At 48.1% G+C, this 20,809-nt stretch overlaps 1 protein-coding gene across 3 annotated transcripts in view; it reads right to left on the bottom strand.

Annotated features, from left to right (window-relative positions):
* The window catches only part of LOC144124630 (monocarboxylate transporter 12-B-like), an 84,609-nt gene that overhangs the window by 42,948 nt on the left and 20,852 nt on the right, over window positions 1–20,809 (bottom strand). The window contains exon 1 of one of the 3 annotated variants that reach the window (XM_077657431.1): window positions 19,774–19,945. The exons of the other annotated variants lie outside the window; for them this stretch is intronic. The gene's annotated coding sequence lies outside the window, so the exon portion shown is untranslated. Of the gene's footprint in view, window positions 1–19,773; window positions 19,946–20,809 lie in introns of those variants that run through there. 3 annotated transcript variants of the gene reach the window in all.

The raw sequence follows: 20,809 nt of genomic DNA, 5'->3' as shown, positions 1-20,809 counted from the left end.
TTAGAATATCAAATTTCTCAACATTAATCGTATAAAAACAGTTAGCATCGTTAACACAGAAAATTGTTACAGATTGGGCGACCACAATGCTGAAGGCATGGCGTTGAGTTGTAAAACTACAAGTTCAGACACCAGAGCCATGTTTACGGGATCTTGTGACAATCACAAAATGGCTTGATGTTGCGCAGAAAAATATTTTGTCTTGAGGAATCCAAAATTTCTTGGATATGATAAGAAATCCTAACTTGTCCTAAAAAAAGGGGCGGACAAAAGATCACATTCAGTCTTATAAAAAGAAGCGAATGTTTGACACGGCCTATTGCTCAAGCCCATTTCCTTTTCTCCGGCCAATAAAATCGCTCTTTCAATGAGGTAGTTGGAATTTCTGCATCAGTTTTGGACACTTTAGATGCCTTAATCCAAGCCACAGCTCACCATAGTATTCTCACGGCCTACGTCTTTCGTCGGCCAAGGTTCCTGTGATTATGCAGGAGTGGACAAAAAGATATATTTTCGATTTTTTCGAATAAATACAATATACACGGAAATAAATGACCTACTTGCTTTTTCTGAATATATTTTGATGCAATCATGCCCGCTACTTCAACCAGCAGTTGAAGGGCGCGCAACTGTTTCCCTCTAATTAACTTTTTTTAGTTTTCGTCCTTTCATGACCGCTTCCTATTGCGCTGATTTTTCGTCTCTCCTGAATTATTATTAACGCGCTGTCATCACCAAGTGACGTATTCTACAGTTACATGTATTATTGCATATTTTTACCAGCAACGGGAGGAATGCGAGACACACGTAACGTGACCAACCCTATTCAAAGGCAATCATTCGCGGCCACAGATCTGCGATGAAACACTACAGTCGCGGAGACAGCGGCTTCGCAACTTTTAGAGGAGATTTAAAGGAGGCTTGCTTTTTTGATCTTCACCGGAACAGCGCGAATCGCGACCAACCAAATTGTCAGCAAGGACATTCTTCGCGCAAGCCGAAATAAACTCTCAACTATCTTTCATCTACATTTCCAAAGATCTGGTCCTGGTATCACGGTCTGCAATGGCTCCATGGACTTTGAGACGTAATTTGCAATGCACTGAGCCAGACGCCAGAAGCCAAGCTCAAATTCCGCGCATCAGTGAAAAGAATTGCGCTCCAGGATCAGATAGGCCAACAAAAAAAACCTGGTGTAGATAGGGTACACCTATGGAAAAGAGTGATTAAGTTAGGCAAACCGACGTTCCTGTCGTCTAGGAGTGATAGAATCCTTTATGTGCATCGCCCCAAAATCACTCGGTATGGACCTCGTCACCAACTTCGTATACGTTAAACCAGAGAGCCGGGAACATACTGGCATAGGGCTGATAAAAGACTCGTGGAGTTGGTCTGCTTCACCGAATTTAAGGTACCACGAGCAAAGCGCTCAAAAGTTGTGGCTTTGAATAAGTGTTTCAACAGTACGATGACTCGAAACATTTCCCTACGCTTGTGAGAAATCGGTTAAAGAAGAAGAGGCTGGACCTTACGCATTTCTGCTGACATTAATTTAATTAAACACATTTGGTTTGACGTCGCGCATCGTTCCAGGGACAAATATGGCAGCTTCGCCGAGGAGAAATTCCACCAGCTGCTGCAAGAGTGGGCAAACAGACTACACGTTTATGGACAGATTTCTGGACTCCATGCCTCGACGGTGTCACGCTGTGATCTACGCAGAAGGCTTGCGTGTGAAGTACTTACGGTATTCAGTTGTCGGGAAAAGGATTCTTGAATTTGGTACCTCATTTTTAAAAAATAAAAACTCATGTTCTCCACGACATCTTCCCTCAGTGCAGACAGCAGCTCTTCAGTGAATCTACTGTAGGAATGAATTGTTGCTTATTATGATGATAAATACTGGTTGCTATTGTGCAGAAAGTTTGATACTGAGTTCCAATATAGACTGTTCGCAAATATAGGGAAGTAAAAAATTGCGATTCTAAAAACAGAAATATAATATCTTTCTATTCACTCAATTCTCAATCGGAAAGGGCATGCTTTCAATCTTCTTCGGGCATAGTAATAGCCGAAAAAAAACGACACGGACCGGAGGAAGGCGGACATGACATACGTTAGCATCCATTTGTGTTAGTTAATATGCCTGAAACCTTAAACCACCCTTAGCCCAACCCAAACGCCATAGCAGTTACTGCTCTCTGTCTTTCTACACGTGCCGGCCAAATTGTTCCAAACTATGCTGATGGGGCTACGCCCAGTTTTAGTGTGCTGCACTTTCTGGGTGAGTTGCTTCATTAGCAGTAGACCAAGATGAGTCTTTCAAAGCCATATCTCTAGTCCATGTGAATGATGGGTTTCCCGCTCTGGAAACAATTCCTTGTAGTCTTCATAAAAATAAAATCTTACCTACACAGAACTGAACCGTATTTTCGAAAATCCCATCATACGCACCGTCCCCCCCCCTCCTCCCGCGTTACCTGTAGTTAAAGTGGGATTGCTATTGGTCTGGTCAGTCCCGGTTCAGATTCGAAAGAACGCACAGAGCGAAAAACCCGATGAACAGAGAAGGGGGGTGCTGCGCTCGTGTCACGTGCTTGCGTGTCCCCTTTCTTTCGTCATCGTCATTTTTGCGCTGTTTTTCAACATGCAACAACTCCTATAGCTCCCCCCGTTTTGCGTCCTTCTGTAGTCCACAGTCGCTGAAACCAAGGAAAGCGTAGGGGAATGTTTTTTTTGTGTTTAAATTGTATTGTTGATCAATGAGAAATTAGTAGTTCAACCATTTGTTACCTGAAATATAATTGATTACAAATGGTCAGGGTTGTGGCAGTCTTGATACCATTGGAAGCATAAGAGGGTTCTCGCACGCCGCTCTCGCAAACCCTCACCTCCCATCACGGTATACGTCGCACTTGCGGTATAGCAGGGCGTTCTTACTTGCGCCTCTATTGTCGAAGGTGGCGCTGGTGAACACTATCAAGGTTATGTTACACGCAAATGGCGCACTTTTCCGTTCCAATATTCTTAAAAATTCCGCGGACTTTTTCGGCGTTTATTTTATAATGGGATTTCCGTTTTAATCGGCGAATGTAATTTTCTAAGCAAGATTTTTCGGCTCGTTTCAGTGAAGTATGGATGTCCCTGTACTGTAAGAAATATTGTAGAGTTTATCTTGCATTTTTTTATTCGAATGAGCAGTTCATGCAGAAATAATTAAAATAGATATGGTCGTATTAAGAGCTACCCTTGAGGAAGTAAGTCGTACAGTCGTGACAAAAATTAAAGTAGAAACGTTCATGCTCATTTTCTGCCGACTGGTGCGACAATCAACAGTGGCCACTACTGCCAGGTCCTCAGAGATGTGCATAATGCGCTGAAGAAAAAGCGGCCGGAGTTCACCCCCAAGGGAGCCCTCTTCCTGCAGGACAACGCACGACAGCACAGTGCGCATAGGGAGACTCTTCCACACTCCTCCGACAGACATAATTCGCCCCGTGTGTCTACATCTTCTGTGGTGAGAGTCGCGCACGAAGCGTCTTCCATCAACTCAGTCGGTCCTTCAGCACGCGCTGGATGTATTGACATCTCGCCTCCCACCTCTGGGTCTAACACTCTCTCCTACTAAATCATGTTTCATTCGCATTGGAAATAAAGCCGGCTTACGGAAAGCTCCCCCTTTAAATATTACGGTACATAATTATCCGATTCCTCAGGTAGAAACTGTTCGTATTCTTGGTCTTCTCCTTCATACATCTGGGACTGACAGTCACCCCGTGGCTGACAGCCACCCGTAAATCGGCTCACGCTACTCTATGTCTGATTCGTCGCATAGCTATGCGCTCTGGTGGCGCACGTGCTCATACGGCCCGCTAGCTTGCGCGCTCTATCCTTCAGCCACGGATAGTATATCAGGCACAATTTCAACGTCTCACCCGCAGACAGTGGGACTCCCTTGAAGCAATCAATCGTGAGGCTATGCGCGTCATAACATATCTGCCTCGTTTAACACCCATACCTATGCTACAGGAGTTCGCACAACTTAATACACTCAGTGAAATCATCGACCAACGGGTGGCAAACAGAGCTCGAAAACAGTCTCTCAAACTTCGTCGTTTAAAGACACTTCCTCCGTGGTCATATTGCCAGCTCACAGACAATCGCCCCACTGTTTCCCTGTCGGTATCAGCAGCGTATCTGCCTGAAGGGTGCATATTGTACACGGATGCATCACATTCTGCAGAGAGGGGAGTTACTGCTGTGTATAGTCCATCTCATCCGCATCTCAACCCTCGATCGCGCGACGTATACCGCGGATACGTGCACTCCCCTCGCATTGGAACTTCAAGCCATTTATAATGTCATTGCTTCCCTTCCGCTCGTTCCAACATTCAATACAGTTCATATTTACGCAGACTCCCGCGCCGCCCTTAAACAACTTAAGGCTGTTCGACGCACATTCCAGATTTCATAATCTATTCACGTGCTCTTTGCAAAGTATCCATGTCCTGTGCGCATACACTGGATTCGCGGCCATGCCCAGGATCCACATAACATTCAAGCAGATGCTATGACTCATCTTCACACATCAGACGACCCGCCTCCTTCCCCTCTTCCCCCAGATTCCTTCCTGTTCCATGTTTCCGATTCCGAAGTTCTGCGCCACCGAACACGCGCTCTAATTCCTCCGTGTTCGCACCCTCTCCCCCGTAGTCCCACTCGACAGGAGGAGGTATCCGTGCGCCGGATTCGGGCAGGGGCATCTGACACCATAATGACGCCATCTGTCGTGGCGTGCCAAAGATCTGCCAGTACCTGACAGGTGCCCTCACTGTAGCGCTGCACCGGACATTTGTGATGTGCGGCACTTGTTGTGGACGTGCCCAGCGACGGCTGCTATCAGAAAACGGCTCCTCAGGGAGGTGGGCCTGCGGTGGAACCGCGAAAGTGACTACGTGAAGTGGACTATGGACAATCATTTCATCAGCAACCTCTGCGACTACCTCAGCGCAACGGGTCTTCACTCCTTCTTTTAACTTTTAATCTCCCGCATTCCTTCCCCCTTTTTCAACTTATGCCTCATGGCACACTTTTCGAATAATAAAAAAAAGTCATCCGTATGTAAGCATTTTTACATTAAAGAAAGCGCCAACATGAGGCCAGGTATTTAACTGCTTCGAGTATATGATGTCGAAATATTAACGCACATAAATCTGTACACATTGAAAGCTTAATTAACCTAAATTACATGGAATGCAATTTAAAATACATCATATGCTATCGTAAAGTCTGCGTCACCCATGTGAACACGACTTGAGAGGGGCACTGACCAGCATAAAAAAAAAGCGTATTTTTCAGATGGCCCATTCCAGAAGCACAGACCTACAAGTCAGGTGGGCACGAGCAATTCACTCAAAAACCACATGCTACTGTCTTAATTTTAGTTCGTATTGTCTCGTGCGCATAGCTCGAGCACTCTGCAGAAGACCGACACAGACTGCCCCAATAAAACTTCAGAATAATTCTTGCAGCCGATAGTGTGCGACCTGTTATTGACCCCACGTTATTCTTGCTTTTATATTTTGCATCCATAGAGTTATTCATACGTTGTGCACACTTGATAACCCATTTGATGCGCACATATACAGGCTGCTTCACCGATGAGGACATTTATTTACAATGACCGTTTCCTGGGCAATGTAATGCTAATGGTGGCGGAAATCAGAAGAAAGGTAAGAAAGTTTAATTATGAAACTGTTTAACTAAAACCTAAACTTTTCTTAGCGTTTCCAGTCGAAAAAAAAACTACAGAACCGTGTCAAAAATACAAAATATTTTGTAGTTTTGTCGTAACGAAAGAATTTTATTTTTGTAGCATGTTTTGCAGTACTGTAGTCCTGTAGCGCTTTTTGCAGTAACGACATAAAATTCTGATGTCATTACGGTAACTTTTGTTGTTACTACAAGTTTAAGTCAACAACAATTAAGAAAATCTGCTCTGAAGACAAATTTTTCTGCTGTCTTTTTCGACGACTGGGTAGTTAGGCGCTTCATTGTAATAGAGACCGGCACCTCGTTGTTAGCAGTAGCACATCAGCACAATAAATAGCACATTTTTTCTTGACGCCGCGGCACGAGGAACCATTATATGGAAACTGGCTGGACGATGAGTGGACACGACCCCATCACCCGTCCGCTGCTGCTCGCAACGAAACCAAGAAGGTTTACATAACGACGGCGTCAACTTCCCGCGAAAGCGGAGACGGTTGGCAAATGAGTGAACATATCGAGCACAGACTTGCCGAGGCGTTGCGGCCACAGCGATCGATAAGACTGCCGAAGGGCGTAAGTTCCGCTTGCACGCAGGCTTTGCGAACAGCGGGAGCCAGGCGTCCGGTGCAAGCGGGACGTCATTCAGCCTCACAAGCGTTGGCAGCGGAACTACACAACAAGCAGCCGATGCGATCCCCGGCACATACCTCGACGATTCGTTGGGCGCCACGTGCACTGTATGCGACCGCGTGTGGTGCGAAAATTCCTATAAAGACTGGTTACGGTAAGCGCGGTTTCACGTTCAGACAACCGCAGAGTTGTCTAGAGCGCTCGAACGGCGCACTTGGGAGTGCACTGACGAATGGATAAGGCTCTAAACATTACCGCATTGTGCATGCACATTCCCGTGGACCGTGGTTTCCCTCTTACTATCTCAAAAGACACTAAAGAGCTCGGCAGGCGGCGAGGAATGCCACAGACGCACAACACAGCCGTTATAGTGCTCTAGGCAAGTGCGGTTTCACGTCTCACACAAGGGGGCCCGTTGTGAGAGGCTTCCGATTAATGTCGACCACTTGGGCTTCCTTAGCGTGCATTTACTCCACACAGAACATGTATCTGGCACTTATGAACTTTCCTTCCATCAAAATGCGGCCTCAGCGGTCTGGATTTCATCACGCGGCCTTGTGCCCAGCGGCCGAACGCTAAAGTCAATGCAACGCTGTAGCATGTCCTACAGGCTGGCTCACAGAATTTATGAGTGCCGTTTTAGATAATATACCACGCGTATTGGTAAGTGCCACTCGCTGCATCTTCGCGTTGGGTATTCATTCACAAACCGGAGATGGACCAATCCGTTAGCCAGTGCAGTCTTAATTCGTACACTTCTCTTCAAGTCTTGTCACAAGAATTCTACTGGCAACGCAACCTTTACAGAACATCGAGAGCACTGCTGTCCTAAGGAGGAAAAGTTGAAGCAGACGACGAAAGACATAAAAGATACGTCACTTGTGAATCGCACGAAGAGGCTCCTGACAGACCTGGCGGCACCATCCAGCAAATGTTTGCACTGTAAGCATCGAGTTTCATTGTTACCAAACAACTGCCACAAAAATAAACTAGGATTAATGGAAAACCACTCCCTCACTTGACAGCAACTCAGTTTTACACTGCCAGCAATCCATTTCGCCACCAGAAGACCATTCTATGTAAGCAAAAAACCTAGCCTGAATGCATTCAAGAGAGTCTTTCGAACCGGACACCAAGCCTCCTCCGCCAGCTGCGCGTCCGCTTCGAGGCTTCAGAGACCGACGGACGCTTTTTTGCCGAAATGGGGGTCCTTAGTGCTAAGGCATTAAAAAATCTTCTCCACACCAGCGCCGCCCAGCTCAATTCCAACCAACGCCGCCGTAAAAAAAAAAAAAGAAACTCCTCAACCCAAAGCCTTAGATCGCTAAGGCATATCCGCAACGTTTCACGGTGTGCTATAATTGGTACAAAACACTTGCCAATGGCACATCGGCGTGCGTGTAACAAGTCTTGCAGTGCGCTTGCACTTGCTCCGATGTGTGTAGGGAACCTAGTGGTTCCTGCTTTCTTGAAAGTACAACTCGCCACCTCACTGACATAAAGCGGAAGTGTATGGAGGATGATAATCATAATCATCACCCTCAATATCCTTGGGTAGTTTGCTTTGTGCTTCTTCATGCTGCAGCCATTGCCGTGCAAAGGAGCGGGATGGGTCAAAGACAAGAATGCTAGTCGATGTCTCCAAAGGCAGTTTCATGTAGCCGCACGTAAAGGTGAGAAGGCTGCCGAACTTGTCGGCAAGGCCTAAAAAGTGCCGGCAAGCGTTACGGCGCGTTAAAGAGCGAAATCAATGAGGGACGCTGACCACACTGCCCATCGCGAAAAGCAGAAGCTGATGGGCGCCGCAGCACGTAAATAATCGAAAGCAGCGAGGAACACCGGGCGCGCTTTAAAGCTTCACGAGAAACGGCTGATGGTGGCGGCTTATCTAGTCGCGAAGACAGCTAAGGGATACCGAGCCTCCTGCCCGGCTCGAAAGAGTAGCGGGCAAAGGCTGCGGCTTATGCAGCAGCTGAGTTACCAGGCTAATACCCAGAGAAAAAACGTGGGTACCATTGCATACAACTCATACTATCTACATCTTTCCTGTAATGCTTGCTAGCACCTTCTCTCGACGATGCGATAGACAGCAATCTTATAACAGTGGTAATTACCTAAAGCCAGGGTTATTCATGCACTGTTATTGTAAGCAGTGTTATTGGCTCTTTCAGATAATAGCTTAAATTACTGAAATGTTGACAACAAGTGCCGAAGAGTCAGTTCTTTGTGGGAACAACAAAGTTATTTGTTGCTTCTAGAAGAGTCTTATAAGTGTTTCAGTGTAGTGGCTAAGGAATCCATAAATTCTATGAGCCTGCAGTATGATACGAATCTGATGGTTTGGTTTGGGGTGTTTAACGTCTCAAAGCGACTCAGGCTATGAAGGACGCCGTAATGAGGGTGTGGACGAATGAGTTACGCTTAACCGGCTGCACTACAAGCGCAACGCATCCAGCACGGCTGGTACCTCATCTGTGGCATCAGCAAAGGAGAACCGCTCTAACCTTACACCGAGCCTTGGGGATTGGAGTAGAAAGATCCTTCTTTGTCCTCCGCAGCACTGCGCAACGTGCCTTGAAACAGCGCCGGTATAGCGGTGAAGTAACCGCTTCCTTGCTACATACGCCTCGCGACGCAGCAGACTTGCGGACAAGCGCAGTGCCTGCGGCAGTCGTACCACGCGTGAAAGCCGCCTCAGCGGCGAACGAGCCGTGGCGACGCTGCTTGGTCGCAAATTCTTCGAGCTCGCGCCCTTCCCCCTGGCCACGGCCCCAGGCGCACCGCCATGCCGGCGTGACGTCAAAGTGACGCAAGAAGGTCACGTGGGCCGTCTGCGCAGCGCACAAGACCCGAGGCGACCGCGCTTCCGGTTCATCACGCGCTAGCCACGCGACTGAGGTGGACGCCGAGGACGCGGAACTACGCAGCTCGGTCCTGTAGAATGGACAGCGCTACCGGCCGCAGTGGCTACGGCGTTCGGCGATGTGCACGAGGACGTAGGATCAGATCACGGCCGCGTTTCCATGGAGGCCAAATGCCAATAGAGAGATTTAGCAAACCGGGAACATATTAGCGTAGACATACGAGTATACCAGTTTATCGGACGCCTCTTGCGCACATGGTACTGCGCGTGCAGAAGAGGCGTCCGGTAAACCGATATAGTCTACGCTAGTACGCTTAAACTTTGCTAAATCTCTATAATGACGCCAATGTACCGTGCGATGTCAGTGCTCGTAAGCATTATTACGTTTTGAAAGCGCTAGCTGCATGCAAGAAAGGACACACACACACACACACACACACACACACACACACACACACACACACACACACACACACACACACACACACACACACACACACACACACACACACACACACACACACACACACACACACACACACACACACACACACACACACACACACACACACACACACACACACCGAAGCAGCCTCAGTGGGCGGAACTTAATCCGGAGCCTTCGACTACGGTGCTTCTTTCTTTTGACCCCTTCACTCATGGTGCGGTTGAGGTGTCCACTAGGAGGGAGTCGATTACTGCCCATTCCTTCCTCATCACCAATAGCGGATTCCATTCGCGGATAGAACTACATGCATTGGAGAATCACTGCAACTACAGAAAAAAAAACTCACTCTGACGGAGAGATTAGCCACCGAACTCTGTCATTTGCCTATGGTCAACGACGGAGTTAAAGACAGTGACATAGATTGCACGTGGCGACTCATTCCCCAGCTTTACGGGACATGACGCGGCCAGAGAAGGACGACTGGTTTGGAGTGGTGTCCCATGAGAAAAATGCTGAGGGTGTGACCAGGTGTTTTCAGTGATGTGCACACGAAGCGCCTGAAACGAACGATTGAACGCCGCGCCTACATTGTCAGGCTCCAATGCACGTTAGTGTGCCGCGATCGGTGTGCCGCGATTTCGTGATCGCAGCCACCGCTGCAGCGCGCCATTTCTGCCGGTAATTTCTGCGATACCCAACAGAAAATTTTCTGTCCGTACAACACATTTGCTGTAATGTTTTCTGCAGAAACAGAATCACTTTATTGGTATACAGAAGACATTATAAAATGGAAAATTTTATACAGGAGGAGGTGCCGCACTCAGTGACTGTTTGCTACGTCATTAAAAGCACTACAGAAGCCTATTATCTTGTAATAACAGCAGAATTTTGCTATAGAAAAGCAATAGAGAATTGCAGACCACAGAGAAGTATTACAAAAAAAAATCAGAGAACAGCAGAAATATGCTAAAAACAATAGGAAAATGTGTCGATACGGTCAAATGACAAAACATTTTGTCATTTTCTACTGGGATGGCTCAAGAAATGGGTGAAAAGTATGGCAGGCTTCATATCGCGGACACATTCGGAGCGCGATTCCTCCCGGCTTCCTGTCCAGGCCGGATCGAATCATGCGAGAAAAAAAGGACATTTCCATTTACGCTAACGAGATGGCGGCACCGGTCCATCCACGCGTGGAGTTGCTCAAAGGTCCGCCATGCATAGCTCAGAACTTGGATCCTCTCCAAATGAAAAAAATATATATACTATGAGGGAACGCGGCTATTCATCCGTGCAGAAACCAGCTTCGAAGCAGCGTTTCAAGTGGGTGCTCCTTCATTCCGCTTTATCTTGGCCAGTGAACACGTTTTACAGCGAGCAGGTTATTATCGCAGTGACTGGGCCTGCTTGTCGAGTGAGTACCATCAGCTTCGCGGCCTGTTTCGCCGGTCACAACGATGTGTGAGGGCGGTGGCGCCATCTGTTGTAATTGCTATCGGTATTTGAACTCTTTTTTTTTCGAAAGTGACAGAATAAACATTAAACTGCACGTTCTTGACAGAGCAACAACTTGATATTAAAACCGTTCTGTCTGACGAAAACTGCGCAGAACACACAGTATATGTGTATGGCCTCCATGCGCTGGTACGGTGGCGCCTGCACCATACCTGCAGCGACCACATCGCCAGCGCCGCCTCGTGGCACTCGCCGCGTTAACCGGACGCTCAGTCACTGCCGGTCTCTCGAGGGGAGAGCGCGCGCCCCCCTCCATGGTGTCCTTGAGCCTTTCCCCATGTCCGATGCGTTCGCGTCAGCCCGGCCGCATAGCAGACGTGCACTAACCGCGATGCCATTCTAAGTCAACGCGCCTGCTTCTCTGCTGATTTCAACGCATTAAAAGCCTTGCCGCCACCGCTGCTACGTTTAGTTTCAGTTGCTTTCAGGTTGGGCAGATCACCGATTTCAAGCAACCGTGGCCCACTTTTTGGACATTTGCAGTCCCGACGGCACTGCAATACCCGGCAGCGTAGTTGAGCTTATTGAGATTAATTAAGTACCTTTACAGTTTGAGCAACAAATCTCTGATTGACTCAGATAATGAAATCAGCTATGCAATTTACATCCACTGTGACATCCACTACGTGAATGGTCGGCTAGAATTGCGAAATACGCTAACTTACTACACATATCACTTGATAATGCTCTGCATCCTGCAGGATTGACACTGTTTTACTTTATGCATTTCCCTCAGAGAAGAATAGCACTAAGCATACAAAAAGACGATGGGTTTCTTGCTAAGTATCTTCCACAGTTAGAAGAGTTTCATGTCAGGAATTTCATGAAGGCACCAATTACATGAATTATTTTGGTCGTATTCTTCTTTTGGTAAATACTTAACTCTAGAAAGGCCGCCGCGGTGGCTCAGTGGTTATGGTGCTCAGCTGCTGACCCAAATGACTCTGGTTCGATCCTGGTTGCGGCGGTCGCATTTCGATGAAGGCAAAATTCTAGAGGCACGCGTACTGCACGATCTCAGTGCACGTTAAAGAACCCCAAGTGGTTGAAATTATCTGGAACCTCCTACTATGGCGCCCCTTATAGTCTGAGTTGCATTGGGACGATAAAACCCCATTAAAATCAAAAGATTAATTCCAGAAATTAAGGGTTTAGTGATGTTGTGGAATCCAAGATAAATATATAGGGAAATTTGAACCACTCTCTATTTTTCTTTTTATTTGTGCAGAACAGGATTTGAGATCTCAGAAATGCAACACATAAAGATACAAAATTTTAAACCACTGTAGGAAATGATTGGTTTTAGGGGGTTTAACGTCCCAAAGCGACTCGGGCTATGAGGGACGCCGTAGTGAAGGCCTCCGGAATAATTTCGACCACCTGGGGCTCTTTAACGTGCACTGACATCGCACAGTACAAGGGCCTCTAGAATTTCGCCTCCATCGAAATTCGACCGCCGCGGCCGGTATCAAATCCGCGTCTTTCGGGCCAGCAGCCGAGCGCCATAACCACTGAGCCACCGCGGCGGCACTGTAGGAAATGAAATGATGCAAATACATACACAAAAGCTTAGGTGAAACAATGTGAAAAACGACATAAGCACTCTAAGAAGTACGACGTCGCTCCCACTGTATACACACACGCACGAAAAAAAAAAAACTAGAAACAAAATTGACACGCTGAACCACAGAGGAGCATAAGAAACGAAGACAAACTTCAGATGCTAGCTCCAAGAACTTCACCGTAGATCATTTCCTGTGACTGACTGAGCGCATTCCTTCCCTCTACATAAAGACATAAAGCAACTTCTACCATTGATGGCACGTTCAAAACGCCCCAGTCAGTGTAAACCCTTTCCCAGCTCACACTCATTAATTTAATTCCACAGTGCACTCATTTCCACCAGACCCTCGAGCATGAGCGAGTATGCACGATGTCCGAGGAAAGCGTTAAAATTAATCCGGTACCTTCACTGCAGTGTTTTTATAGATGTTATGACATTGCTTAACACAGTCGAGCACCCATAATTATTCAAGTTTTTTTCGCCTTAGGAGGAAAAATCTCACCGCTCGCCTCGCTCACTGCAAACTGAACAAGAGGTGCGTTGGCTGTGTCCGCCTTTCGCCACCGCTGTTACTCAGGTGGCGCCACTCGCGCGCGCCAAACTGCAGCGCACGGAGCCTATACACATATACACCAGCGCCTCCTGTATAGAGGAGGCGCTGAATACTTATACGCATAAACAGAATACACTGCAAAGCAGTATATGCTGCACTGACGAATACGAGCCGCGTATATGACATCAACATGGTCCGCTTCAGAGCACGGTACTTCAAAGTCTCAATGCCCCCGACACATAAACGTCTCTCTGATGCTGAAACAGGGAAAGGCGAACGCGCGAGAAGAGAAATTCAGGCCTAAACCAGGGTGGGTGGGGTTAAGCTTCCTGTACCTCCCAGCGGCCATGAATTACAGACGCTAGAGCCAATTCCTCCTTCAGTTACGTTCACAATGGTTGGCTGACGAATAACGACGCACACTAATATCCATGAAAACGGGCGTGGGGGATGTTCGCATGACATCTGGTTCACACCCTGACTGGTACAAAATCGGGCCCGCTAGGGGAGGTAGGCAGATATGTCGTTGTGTGCTGCTATGCCCGCGCCAGAACGGTGCTCTTTACTTTGTCTTCGTACACCATTTCTTTACTATTGTGGCAGGTTAAAATAGGTTGCGCTGCTGGCCACCGATAGTAAGCGTAGCGCTGAGCCGGAGAACAGAGAGCATATTTTGCATAGTTTTGTTGCCAGATATATCCTTCCCGTTACTTTCAGGCTAAAAGAGATATTTCTCAAGCTGCACTATATGTCTATGTACAGCATTCCGTACGATGCAGATATTGTGTGTCAACGCACCAGAGGTGTTAATTGTCTCTCAAACGGCGCGGCTGACATTACTGTACATCATTTTGTGCATCTTTCACGCAATACATGCGCGATAATTCCTTGCATATACAGTTCACGTAATACGGAAGGATCATTCTGTGCACACTGAGTGAATGTATTTTAATGCATGCTCGGTGTACCTTAAAATTGTAGATAACTGAAAAAAATAATGTTTTGTGGTGACGGAAACATGTGAAAGAGAACCGCTGCAACGCAATGGTCTTCACTGTCCATGCCAACATATGCGAAGCCAATAAAATCCAGTTAACATACAGCAGCTGCATAACCGGTTCCCACGATGCGCCGACTCTTCTGCGGACCAAACCCGATGACTGCTTCGTCCACAGAAGTGGCCAAATCATTGTTCATGATCCACGGCGCCTAAATGAGCGGTGGCTCCCCGAGAAAGCGAGCGCACGCAGAAGTTCCCCTCGTGCTCGTGCGGGTCTCGCTGCACTCTTGCGAAGGTTACGACCCCAAAAGCGGACACCAGCGTAGCTGCCGCAGCACCAACGCATGAACGAACACGACGCCAAAGTGTCTGTGACCAGCGCCGCAAAGCAGGCCAGGGATAACGCAACCGACGAGGAGTTCGAGAAACACGAAACGGCCGCGCGGGTCAGAAATTCAAAAGGCGACGATGATGATGGTGATGGTGAATTTTTATGGCGCAGGGGCATCTGGGGCGAAAGAGCGCCATGGCACAAGATATTTTTCGTCTTCTCAAGACGGGGTCAAAGAGCCATTTCCCAAACAACATTCCACCCTAAAGAAGTCGAGCACCCGACCAAGGGAAAGGTTGCATATATATATATATATATATATATATATATATATATATATATATATATATATATATATATATATATATATATATATATATATATATATATATATATTAGGCTTACAATCTGTAAGCCTGCCCTGAAGAAGGGAATACCATTCCCGAAACTGTTGGCCCAATAAACTTTTAAAACGAACAGTCGCGTTTGTCGGAATGCTGTACTTTATATATAGTGAGAGAGAAATCTTTTCTCCTTTCAGAAACATCTCGCTGTTAAACCTCTCTCTTTAGTATACACGCTACATAATGGAAGGCTTGAGCGGAGGATTTTCCATTTAGCAGGGACGGAAGTTGCTCGCGCTTCCCCTCTCGTGCTTAAACCTGGGGTTACTTCATCAGTGAAATCAAACACTGCCTCTGAACATTAGGCGTAAAAGTGAGGCAGGAATTGAAAAAGAAAACGTCTATATCGTCCTACACAAAATAGCAATGGATCGTAAATATAACTTCCTCTCGATTCATTTGGGCACGGAAATACAATATTAGTATGAATACAACTCATAATTATAGCAATACTGTCTGCCCGGAGAATTCAACGCAGTAAAACAGGTCAATCGAAGCCCATGGCGGCCAGTGCGACGTGGAATGACAGCGTCAGCTGAACAATGCGCTCACAATATACGTGCTCGAATAACTTGGATGCGAACACACGGAGTAAATCAAGTAACAGCAATAAACGCAGAACAAGTCTCGCAAGGCATCAAGCAAGAATGACTGAAAATATGGTCTGCGTTCTGCGCAAACTCATCGATTAAAGGTTATAAAATGCATCCATATATCTTTTGCGGACAAGGAAATGTTGGGCTAACTTCAAGAAATCCCAGAACAGCAAACTTTTTGGATGAGGCTTAAAATCGAGCGTTTTTATTATTATATTTTATTCCGTAGGTGTATTTTGCAACATATGAGTATGTATAAAATGTTTATTTTTATTCCTCAAGGGTCTCATGCAGGGCATCACATGAGGGTGGGGATAACTACATTATGCATAATTTACGAGACTGGACAGTGGTTTAGGCACAAAAATGCGATTCCTCGATGGCCTATTTGAAGAGCCGGTGTCTAATGATAAGTATTGAAATATGCCTTAACTGCAGCAGCACCACGGCGCGTCCGTTGTTAACATGCTGAGAGGCGGGGTGTACAACAAGTGGAGAAGGGGAGAGGATACCAATGCGACGAGCAGCACACTAGAAGGTGGGAGCCTCGCATTGCTCATGCTTGCCACACTTGCCTCATTGTTCTCTAGCTTGTGCTCGAATGTGCGTTGTCCTGCGTTTTAAGCGGCAGAAATGTAAATATCCGCATTGATATTGCGCGAACTGAAGCGTTGCCTGTATCCCACCAAGTGTTTTAAGATATTGCGGCGACCGTACAGATTTGAGCCCTTCGTTTTCGGGTTATGTTTTTTTCGAAATTAAGGGTGGGGGGGGGGGCGGTAAGTCGGGCGAAATTTATGAGCCAGCATTTGGACAGAAATCAAGCTGTTCAGTAAAAAATCAATAATTAGTATTTTTTTGGGTCATTATTTGCAGCAGAAGACGATTACTATAAGCGCTCATTTCTGTTCGCACCTGAAAACACAATGCCCTCATTTTGGCATATTATTTCGTAAACGACATTGACACCAGCAGGTTGCACTGAAAAACTTCTTACGAAGCAGATTTTTTCCTTCGTCGCGTACATTATCAATCTCCTGAGCAGCAGTGCATAGTGGAAACATGCATTCAGCAGCCACTTTAGAAGCACAAGAAGATCGAGCAGTTTGCGCGGATAGCGCCTAATACAACGATGCCAACAATACATCTTTTCAGTACCGATGTCTTAACCTTTTGCCTCTAAACGTTACTTCTCGAACTTATTCTTAAATTAAGCTGCGTCATGAATAACAGACATTAAAAGAGGCTTGAGAACAGCAGTTGACCAAAGACATCCCTCTAGAATAAGCACAACAGAGATCTGATAGTCTTCTTGCCATGCCTCCAGCTTTTCGCTGGAGACTTGGGAGTGGCGCCAGGGTGACGCTTGTGAGATCTCGATGTTCCACTTCCGGTCGCAAGCCACGCATTTTGCATAGCTGCCGCGGCACGGGATAGATGACACTGAACCCTCATCGGGGAGGCAGTGGGCACCGCACGAAGCCACCGTACCTCGAGCTGATCTTGCTCCGCCGGAGACCCCCCGATGCCCGGGTGCGGCGACGGAGCACGCGGGAACCCGTATGGTTTGCTTCGTGGCTGCAGCCTGAGGAACCAGGCACGCCCAGGCGTTGTTTATGAAGGCACAGGGGACGTCTTCTTCTTCACTCACGAAATGGCGATGCGCCTTCGCGACATAACAGATTCAGGCGGGCCAGAGAAAGTTTTGGCGAAAACGGGGGCACGAAGAAAAAAAATATTCGCACAGTTCCAAACCGTCGACGCAGATTCTTGTGTTTTTCCCTGGTTTCCTGTCGCTAATTTATGCTCGAATTTGTGCACTATAATTTTTTCACGCATTACTCATTAACGTCAAGATTTGAATTCTTCACTGCACGCTCGATCGCCGTCGTCGGTGTGTGCCATGGTTGCAAGTAGCAGTAAAACAACAACAACAACAACAACAACAACAACAACAACAACAACAACAACAACAACAACAACAACAACAACAACAACAACAACAACAACAACAACAACAACAACAACAACGACGACGACGACGACGACGACGACAACGACGACGACGTACCAGAGAGGACTGAGGGTGAATGCCTGAGCAATTAACAGACGCGTTGACGCTATGCCGCCCTCGCAAGAGAAGCTTCTCGGCACTACTTTTTCAAATAGGGAAAGTTTCATTTCATTCTGACAAATGGGTTCTAAGCGGCATTTCAACGCAAAATATAAAGCTTGCTACTGATACAGAGCATGGCCTAGATTATATAAACAAAAAAAAAAGAAACATATCTAAAACCTCGTTTAGATGAACCACGAACAGCATATTTAGAACAGATACCCCGAGACCACGCCTCCTTGTATGCGCCCACTCTCAACTCCAGCGGATCACGTGAATAACGTGCACGCATCCTCTACTCACGTGGTATACCTGCCAGCGGAAGCGGCAGGCGCGCGCAATGGGCAGCAACCGCGCGTGGGTATGCGTTGCACGTGAACGCAGCCAACGAAAACCGCGCAGCCACATCGGTGACTGCGTCACATTTATTGTGAACGCAGTGCGCCGTAGGAGCCCCGTCAGCGGCGCGCAGGATCAAACTGAGACCGGCGGCGCACGTGCAGCACCACGTGCTGCACGTGTGATTCCAGCCGTGCAGCGAGACAGCGCTGCTTGGCGGTCACGAAATCGCTCTGACGGACGGGGAGACGAAGCGCCGCCAACCAACAGCCTCGGAAGAGGCGAAGGAATCGCTCCAAAGGAATCGCTGCAGACCGCGGCGGGCGAGCACAGAAAGAATAAAAAGGGAATAGCGCGGCCGCCATACGGCTGGAAAAGCAGCGTGGGACCGCATGCCCGGATGGCTATGTAAAGTTTAGTTGACTGTGAACTGTTTTCCTTTCACCTATTTTTTTTTTTCTGCTGGCTTTGCCGGCGTCGCGAGCAGCCGCCACGTTTCTCTGTCCAGCAAGCACCCGATGTTTGCGTAAGGGCTTACAAGTTCCCCGGAGATTAAATGCCTCGGCCACACGCCCCGAGGATTAACCCGCGCAGGGCAGGCCGGATTATCCCAAGTGCCTCAGGTCACGTGGCACGAGGTCGACGCGGAGCAGGATTAACCGACCGAGCCAGGGGATTGGTCGGCGCGGCATGACCGGGCACGCCGTGCGGGTCCGACTAGTGCGCGCTGCCGGCATTGAGCGCCTAAGCGGCGCATGCTTGCGGCAGGAGTTTCCGAGCTTGTGGCAAGCGAGTCTGCTCAACTCGCCGCCGTCAAATGACGCCAGAAGCGGCACATTGGCTTATGGCTAGCACAACGGTCCAAGCCGTTGAGACTAGATGCCAGACCGCCTATGCTGGTGCAGCAGGAATCGAGTCTGCTGAGGATTTTTTTTTTCTGTCCCAACGACAGCCTTAAGGCCACGTTTCCCTTGCACGGCTTCGTGGTTGCCGGCGTCGTAACACGAAGGGGAGCGAGATGCAAAGGACACGCACACGCGGCTAAGAACGCTCATTGGTCGGAACACTGTAATCACTGGTGAAGTCACAGGGAGAGAGAGACAACAGGTACAGCAGTCGAATATGACTCGTTCTCGCCCGTTTCCCTCGCAGCGCTCGTCATGCCGGACGCCTGCCTTAGGATAAGTGACTGTGCGCGACGCCAGTGATTGTTCTTACCCCCCCCCCCCCCCCCCCCCTATGTTTTTCTGAAGACACTCCATCAATTCATAGGGACTTTTTTTTTAAACACAAGGGGGAATTTTTGAAAGTTTCGTCCTGAGTGTTGCAGTCATAAAGGTTGCTAGCCCCATTCGACACATCAACGACATCAATAAAAAAAATTACTACCACTCCACCTCTACCCTGAACCCCACCCCATAGAATTTAGGCACCCTCTGCCCACACCCCTGTCCGTAGCTACCGCAGCTACCACCGAGATTCGGGTTACCTCCAGCCACTTTTCTAGGTTGGTCGAATGTTTAGGGGAATCCCCCAAGGTGGAGTATATTTGTAATAAGCGAGTAATTACTCATTGGTGTCCGCCCAAGGTTATCTAGAGCAGACTTTCTGCAGGATTAACAGCGTCCATCGACGGTGTCACCTGCGCGTGTCGCATTCTCAGACTCTCCCGGCGACCAGGTGGGAAAAGGCAGCGTTCTCGAGGTAGGCCTGAGGGACGGAGCAGGGGCCACTCTTCAATAAATGCCCCCGCAGCCCCATTCCACGAGGCACCGGGAGAGGGCGCAATGATGCCGCCGCAACGAAGGTAAGCTGGGCTACCGCGTAGCCTCTCCTTCGCCCAGTGGAATGCCCAAGAAATCGGGACATATAGACGGAGATACCTGCAGCAGCAGCAGAAGCAAGCCTATGTAGTACTTGTATGATAGCTTGTTTGAGATCTCTGTCGCCCCATAAATCTATGAGATCTAACCACAGCGGAGGACGTGATCAGTGCCTCACGGATTAGAATGGCAAACAGCTGTGTTCACCAGTCGGCCGCTTAGAATGCGACAGTGTCGTCACATGGTACTAGTCCATAGTCTTTGCAGCTGAGAGTGAACCCTCTCTGCCACCCAAAACATTCAGAGCAGGACTGGAGGGCATTAGGGCAAAGCTACTTCTGTCATATGACCCCCAAAACGAAGCTTCTTCAAAATGCTTTTCCGCTTTTGGACGAATCGTGCACGGGGAGCGTCTTCCCCGGAGGGAAACGCAGCAAAAGCCGTCCAGGCTTGTCCTCTCAGCGATAGAAATGGGCACCGCTGAGCTATCGGTCTCGAGAACGTGCCGTCCGTGCTCAAAAGGGTGGTGCGCTAATGGGGGTGGGGGGAAGGGGGGGTGCGCTACCGGTAGAAAAGAGCGGTGTGCTACCCTTGTACTCGGTGTTCGTTGTCCTCGTAGATTCATCCCTTATGAGGCGTAACCAGGTAATGTCGAGAAATGCCCGTCACTGGTGGCGCCCCCTTCCCCCACCGCATATTCCTTGCCACTCGGACTGTCAGCCTCTTTGCCCAGCGGGGGAAAAAAAACGGATGCTTCGTTCCCTGCACACACTGCGCCGACGCCCTTTACAGTCAGAAGGAAGGAATTTATGCTGCTGTAGATTTGAAGAAATGCTCCCAAGCGCCCTCGCCAAG

The sequence above is a fragment of the Amblyomma americanum genome, chromosome 3, assembly GCF_052857255.1.
Source record: "Amblyomma americanum isolate KBUSLIRL-KWMA chromosome 3, ASM5285725v1, whole genome shotgun sequence".
Taxonomy (NCBI): domain Eukaryota; kingdom Metazoa; phylum Arthropoda; class Arachnida; order Ixodida; family Ixodidae; genus Amblyomma; species Amblyomma americanum.
This window is presented reverse-complemented; position numbering and strand designations above follow the sequence as displayed.